The sequence below is a fragment of the Corylus avellana genome, chromosome 1 (genome assembly GCF_965113065.1).
Source record: "Corylus avellana chromosome 1, dhCorAvel1.hap1.2, whole genome shotgun sequence".
Taxonomy (NCBI): domain Eukaryota; kingdom Viridiplantae; phylum Streptophyta; class Magnoliopsida; order Fagales; family Betulaceae; genus Corylus; species Corylus avellana.
The window spans coordinates 28,278,433-28,284,432 of NC_142490.1; positions in this window are offsets into that span (position 1 = coordinate 28,278,433).

Here is a 6,000-nt window from a genome sequence, read left to right on the forward strand (position 1 = left end):
GACCATTTTGTTCGGCCTAGGGTTTCGGTCCTGGTTGTCAAAAAATGTAACGTCCTGAAAATTTACGAGGGTGCTCTGTGCATCGTGGCGATCATGTCGGCGGGTCTCGAAGTGTAATTCGAGTCGTTTCTGCCGGGTTCGGGGCACTTGTTATTTTGACTAAAAGTTATCGTTCGTTAAAGAAAATGGGGGGGCAAACGAACTCGAATCACTTCGTGTCACCTGCCGATATGATTGCCTAGAAGTTCTGCACAAGCTCGTAAAATTTCGAGCGAAAAAATTTCACTTCGCCTCCGACCATTTTGTTCGGCCTAGGGTTTCGGTCCTGGTTGTGAAAAAATGAAACGTCCTGAAAATTTACGAGGGTGCTCTGTGCATCGTGGCGATCATGTCGGCGGGTCTCGAAGACTAATTCGAGTCGTTTCCGCCGGGTTCGGGGCACTTGTTATTTTGACTATAAGTTATCGTTCGTTAAAGAAAATGGGGGGGCAAACGAACTCGATCACTTCGTGTCACCTGCCGATATGATTGCCTAGAAGTTTCGCACATGCTCGTAAAATTTCGAGCGAAAAAATTTCACTTCGCATCCGACTATTTTGTTCGGCCTAGGGTTTCGGTCCTGATTGTGAAAAAATACAACGTCGTCCGATTTGCCCGAAAATTTACGAGGGTGCTCTGTGCATCGTGGCGATCATGTCGGCGGGTCTCGAAGTGTAATTCGAGTCGTTTCGGCCGGGATCGGGGCACTTGTTATTTTCACAAAAAGTTACGTTCGTTAAAGAAAATGGGGGGGCAAACGAACTCGAATCACTTCGTGTCACCTGCCGATATGATTGCCTAGAAGTTCTGCACAAGCTCGTAAAATTTCGAGCGAAAAAATTTCACTTCGCATCCGACCATTTTGTTCGGCCTAGGGTTTCGGTCCTGGTTGTGAAAAAATGAAACGTCCTGAAAATTTACGAGGGTGCTCTGTGCATCGTGGCGATCATGTCGGCGGGTCTCGAAGTGTAATTCGAGTCGTTTCGGCCGGGATCGGGGCACTTGTTATTTTCACAAAAAGTTATCGTTCGTTAAAGAAAATGGGGGGGCAAACGAACTCGAATCACTTCGTGTCACCTGCCGATATGATTGCCTAGAAGTTTCGCACATGCTCGTAAAATTTCGAGCGAAAAAATTTCACTTCGCATCCGACTATTTTGTTCGGCCTAGGATTTCGGTCCTGATTGTGAAAAAATACAACGTCGTCCGATTTGCCCGAAAATTTACGAGGGTGCTCTGTGCATCGTGGCGATCATGTCGGCGGGTCTCGAAGTGTAATTCGAGTCGTTTCGGCCGGGATCGGGGCACTTGTTATTTTCACAAAAAGTTACGTTCGTTAAAGAAAATGGGGGGGCAAACGAACTCGAATCACTTCGTGTCACCTGCCGATATGATTGCCTAGAAGTTCTGCACAAGCTCGTAAAATTTCGAGCGAAAAAATTTCACTTCGCATCCGACCATTTTGTTCGGCCTAGGGTTTCGGTCCTGGTTGTGAAAAAATGAAACGTCCTGAAAATTTACGAGGGTGCTCTGTGCATCGTGGCGATCATGTCGGCGGGTCTCGAAGTGTAATTCGAGTCGTTTCGGCCGGGATCGGGGCACTTGTTATTTTCACAAAAAGTTATCGTTCGTTAAAGAAAATGGGGGGGCAAACGAACTCGAATCACTTCGTGTCACCTGCCGATATGATTGCCTAGAAGTTTCGCACATGCTCGTAAAATTTCGAGCGAAAAAATTTCACTTCGCATCCGACTATTTTGTTCGGCCTAGGGTTTCGGTCCTGATTGTGAAAAAATACAACGTCGTCCGATTTGCCCGAAAATTTACGAGGGTGCTCTGTGCATCGTGGCGATCATGTCGGCGGGTCTCGAAGTGTAATTCGAGTCGTTTCGGCCGGGATCGGGGCACTTGTTATTTTCACAAAAAGTTACGTTCGTTAAAGAAAATGGGGGGGCAAACGAACTCGAATCACTTCGTGTCACCTGCCGATTTGATTGCCTAGAAGTTCTGCACAAGCTCGTAAAATTTCGAGCGAAAAAATTTCACTTCGCATCCGACCATTTTGTTCGGCCTAGGGTTTCGGTCCTGGTTGTGAAAAAATGAAACGTCCCGAAAATTTACGAGGGTGCTCTGTGCATCGTGGCGATCATGTCGGCGGGTCTCGAAGTGTAATTCGAGTCGTTTCTGCCGGGTTCGGGGCACTTGTTATTTTGACTAAAAGTTATCGTTCGTTAAAGAAAATGGGGGGGCAAACGAACTCGAATCACTTCTTGTCACCTGCCGATATGATTGCCTAGAAGTTCTGCACAAGCTCGTAAAATTTCGAGCGAAAAAATTTCACTTCGCATCCGACCATTTTGTTCGGCCTAAGGTTTCGGTCCTGGTTGTGAAAAAATGAAACGTCCTGAAAATTTACGAGGGTGCTCTGTGCATCGTGGCGATCATGTCGGCGGGTCTCGAAGTGTAATTCGAGTCGTTTCGGCCGGGATCGGGGCACTTGTTATTTTCACAAAAAGTTATCGTTCGTTAAAGAAAATGGGGGGGCAAACGAACTCGAATCACTTCGTGTCACCTGCCGATATGATTGCCTAGAAGTTCTGCACAAGCTCGTAAAATTTCGAGCGAAAAAATTTCACTTCGCATCCGACCATTTTGTTCGGCCTAGGGTTTCGGTCCTGGTTGTCAAAAAATGTAACGTCCTGAAAATTTACGAGGGTGCTCTGTGCATCGTGGCGATCATGTCGGCGGGTCTCGAAGTGTAATTCGAGTCGTTTCTGCCGGGTTCGGGGCACTTGTTATTTTGACTAAAAGTTATCGTTCGTTAAAGAAAATGGGGGGGCAAACGAACTCGAATCACTTCGTGTCACCTGCCGATATGATTGCCTAGAAGTTCTGCACAAGCTCGTAAAATTTCGAACGAAAAAATTTCACTTCGCCTCCGACCATTTTGTTCGGCCTAGGGTTTCGGTCCTGGTTGTGAAAAAATGAAACGTCCTGAAAATTTACGAGGGTGCTCTGTGCATCGTGGCGATCATGTCGGCGGGTCTCGAAGTGTAATTCGAGTCGTTTCCGCCGGGTTCGGGGCACTTGTTATTTTGACTATAAGTTATCGTTCGTTAAAGAAAATGGGGGGGCAAACGAACTCGAATCACTTCGTGTCACCTGCCGATATGATTGCCTAGAAGTTCTGCACAAGCTCGTAAAATTTCGAGCGAAAAAATTTCACTTCGCATCCGACCATTTTGTTCGGCCTAAGGTTTCGGTCCTGGTTGTGAAAAAATGAAACGTCCCGAAAATTTACGAGGGTGCTCTGTGCATCGTGGCGATCATGTCGGCGGGTCTCGAAGTGTAATTCGAGTCGTTTCTGCCGGGTTCGGGGCACTTGTTATTTTGACTAAAAGTTATCGTTCGTTAAAGAAAATGGGGGGGCAAACGAACTCGAATCACTTCGTGTCACCTGCCGATATGATTGCCTAGAAGTTCTGCACAAGCTAGTAAAATTTCGAGCGAAAAAATTTCACTTCGCATCCGACCATTTTGTTCGGCCTAGGGTTTCGGTCCTGGTTGTGAAAAAATGAAACGTCCTGAAAATTTACGAGGGTGCTCTGTGCATCGTGGCGATCATGTCGGCGGGTCTCGAAGTGTAATTCGAGTCGTTTCCGCCGGGTTCGGGGCACTTGTTATTTTGACTATAAGTTATCGTTCGTTAAAGAAAATGGGGGGGCAAACGAACTCGATCACTTCGTGTCACCTGCCGATATGATTGCCTAGAAGTTTCGCACATGCTCGTAAAATTTCGAGCGAAAAAATTTCACTTCGCATCCGACTATTTTGTTCGGCCTAGGGTTTCGGTCCTGATTGTGAAAAAATACAACGTCGTCCGATTTGCCCGAAAATTTACGAGGGTGCTCTGTGCATCGTGGCGATCATGTCGGCGGGTCTCGAAGTGTAATTCGAGTCGTTTCGGCCGGGATCGGGGCACTTGTTATTTTCACAAAAAGTTACGTTCGTTAAAGAAAATGGGGGGGCAAACGAACTCGAATCACTTCGTGTCACCTGCCGATATGATTGCCTAGAAGTTCTGCACAAGCTCGTAAAATTTCGAGCGAAAAAATTTCACTTCGCATCCGACCATTTTGTTCGGCCTAGGGTTTCGGTCCTGGTTGTGAAAAAATGAAACGTTCTGAAAATTTACGAGGGTGCTCTGTGCATCGTGGCGATCATGTCGGCGGGTCTCGAAGTGTAATTCGAGTCGTTTCGGCCGGGATCGGGGCACTTGTTATTTTCACAAAAAGTTATCGTTCGTTAAAGAAAATGGGGGGGCAAACGAACTCGAATCACTTCGTGTCACCTGCCGATATGATTGCCTAGAAGTTTCGCACATGCTCGTAAAATTTCGAGCGAAAAAATTTCACTTCGCATCCGACTATTTTGTTCGGCCTAGGGTTTCGGTCCTGATTGTGAAAAAATACAACGTCGTCCGATTTGCCCGAAAATTTACGAGGGTGCTCTGTGCATCGTGGCGATCATGTCGGCGGGTCTCGAAGTGTAATTCGAGTCGTTTCGGCCGGGATCGGGGCACTTGTTATTTTCACAAAAAGTTATCGTTCGTTAAAGAAAATGGGGGGGCAAACGAACTCGAATCACTTCGTGTCACCTGCCGATATGATTGCCTAGAAGTTCTGCACAAGCTCGTAAAATTTCGAGCGAAAAAATTTCACTTCGCATCCGACCATTTTGTTCGGCCTAGGGTTTCGGTCCTGGTTGTCAAAAAATGTAACGTCCTGAAAATTTACGAGGGTGCTCTGTGCATCGTGGCGATCATGTCGGCGGGTCTCGAAGTGTAATTCGAGTCGTTTCTGCCGGGTTCGGGGCACTTGTTATTTTGACTAAAAGTTATCGTTCGTTAAAGAAAATGGGGGGGCAAACGAACTCGAATCACTTCGTGTCACCTGCCGATATGATTGCCTAGAAGTTCTGCACAAGCTCGTAAAATTTCGAACGAAAAAATTTCACTTCGCCTCCGACCATTTTGTTCGGCCTAGGGTTTCGGTCCTGGTTGTGAAAAAATGAAACGTCCTGAAAATTTACGAGGGTGCTCTGTGCATCGTGGCGATCATGTCGGCGGGTCTCGAAGTGTAATTCGAGTCGTTTCCGCCGGGTTCGGGGCACTTGTTATTTTGACTATAAGTTATCGTTCGTTAAAGAAAATGGGGGGGCAAACGAACTCGAATCACTTCGTGTCACCTGCCGATATGATTGCCTAGAAGTTCTGCACAAGCTCGTAAAATTTCGAGCGAAAAAATTTCACTTCGCATCCGACCATTTTGTTCGGCCTAAGGTTTCGGTCCTGGTTGTGAAAAAATGAAACGTCCCGAAAATTTACGAGGGTGCTCTGTGCATCGTGGCGATCATGTCGGCGGGTCTCGAAGTGTAATTCGAGTCGTTTCTGCCGGGTTCGGGGCACTTGTTATTTTGACTAAAAGTTATCGTTCGTTAAAGAAAATGGGGGGGCAAACGAACTCGAATCACTTCGTGTCACCTGCCGATATGATTGCCTAGAAGTTCTGCACAAGCTAGTAAAATTTCGAGCGAAAAAATTTCACTTCGCATCCGACCATTTTGTTCGGCCTAGGGTTTCGGTCCTGGTTGTGAAAAAATGAAACGTCCTGAAAATTTACGAGGGTGCTCTGTGCATCGTGGCGATCATGTCGGCGGGTCTCGAAGTGTAATTCGAGTCGTTTCCGCCGGGTTCGGGGCACTTGTTATTTTGACTATAAGTTATCGTTCGTTAAAGAAAATGGGGGGGCAAACGAACTCGATCACTTCGTGTCACCTGCCGATATGATTGCCTAGAAGTTTCGCACATGCTCGTAAAATTTCGAGCGAAAAAATTTCACTTCGCATCCGACTATTTTGTTCGGCCTAGGGTTTCGGTCCTGATTGTGAAAAAATACAACG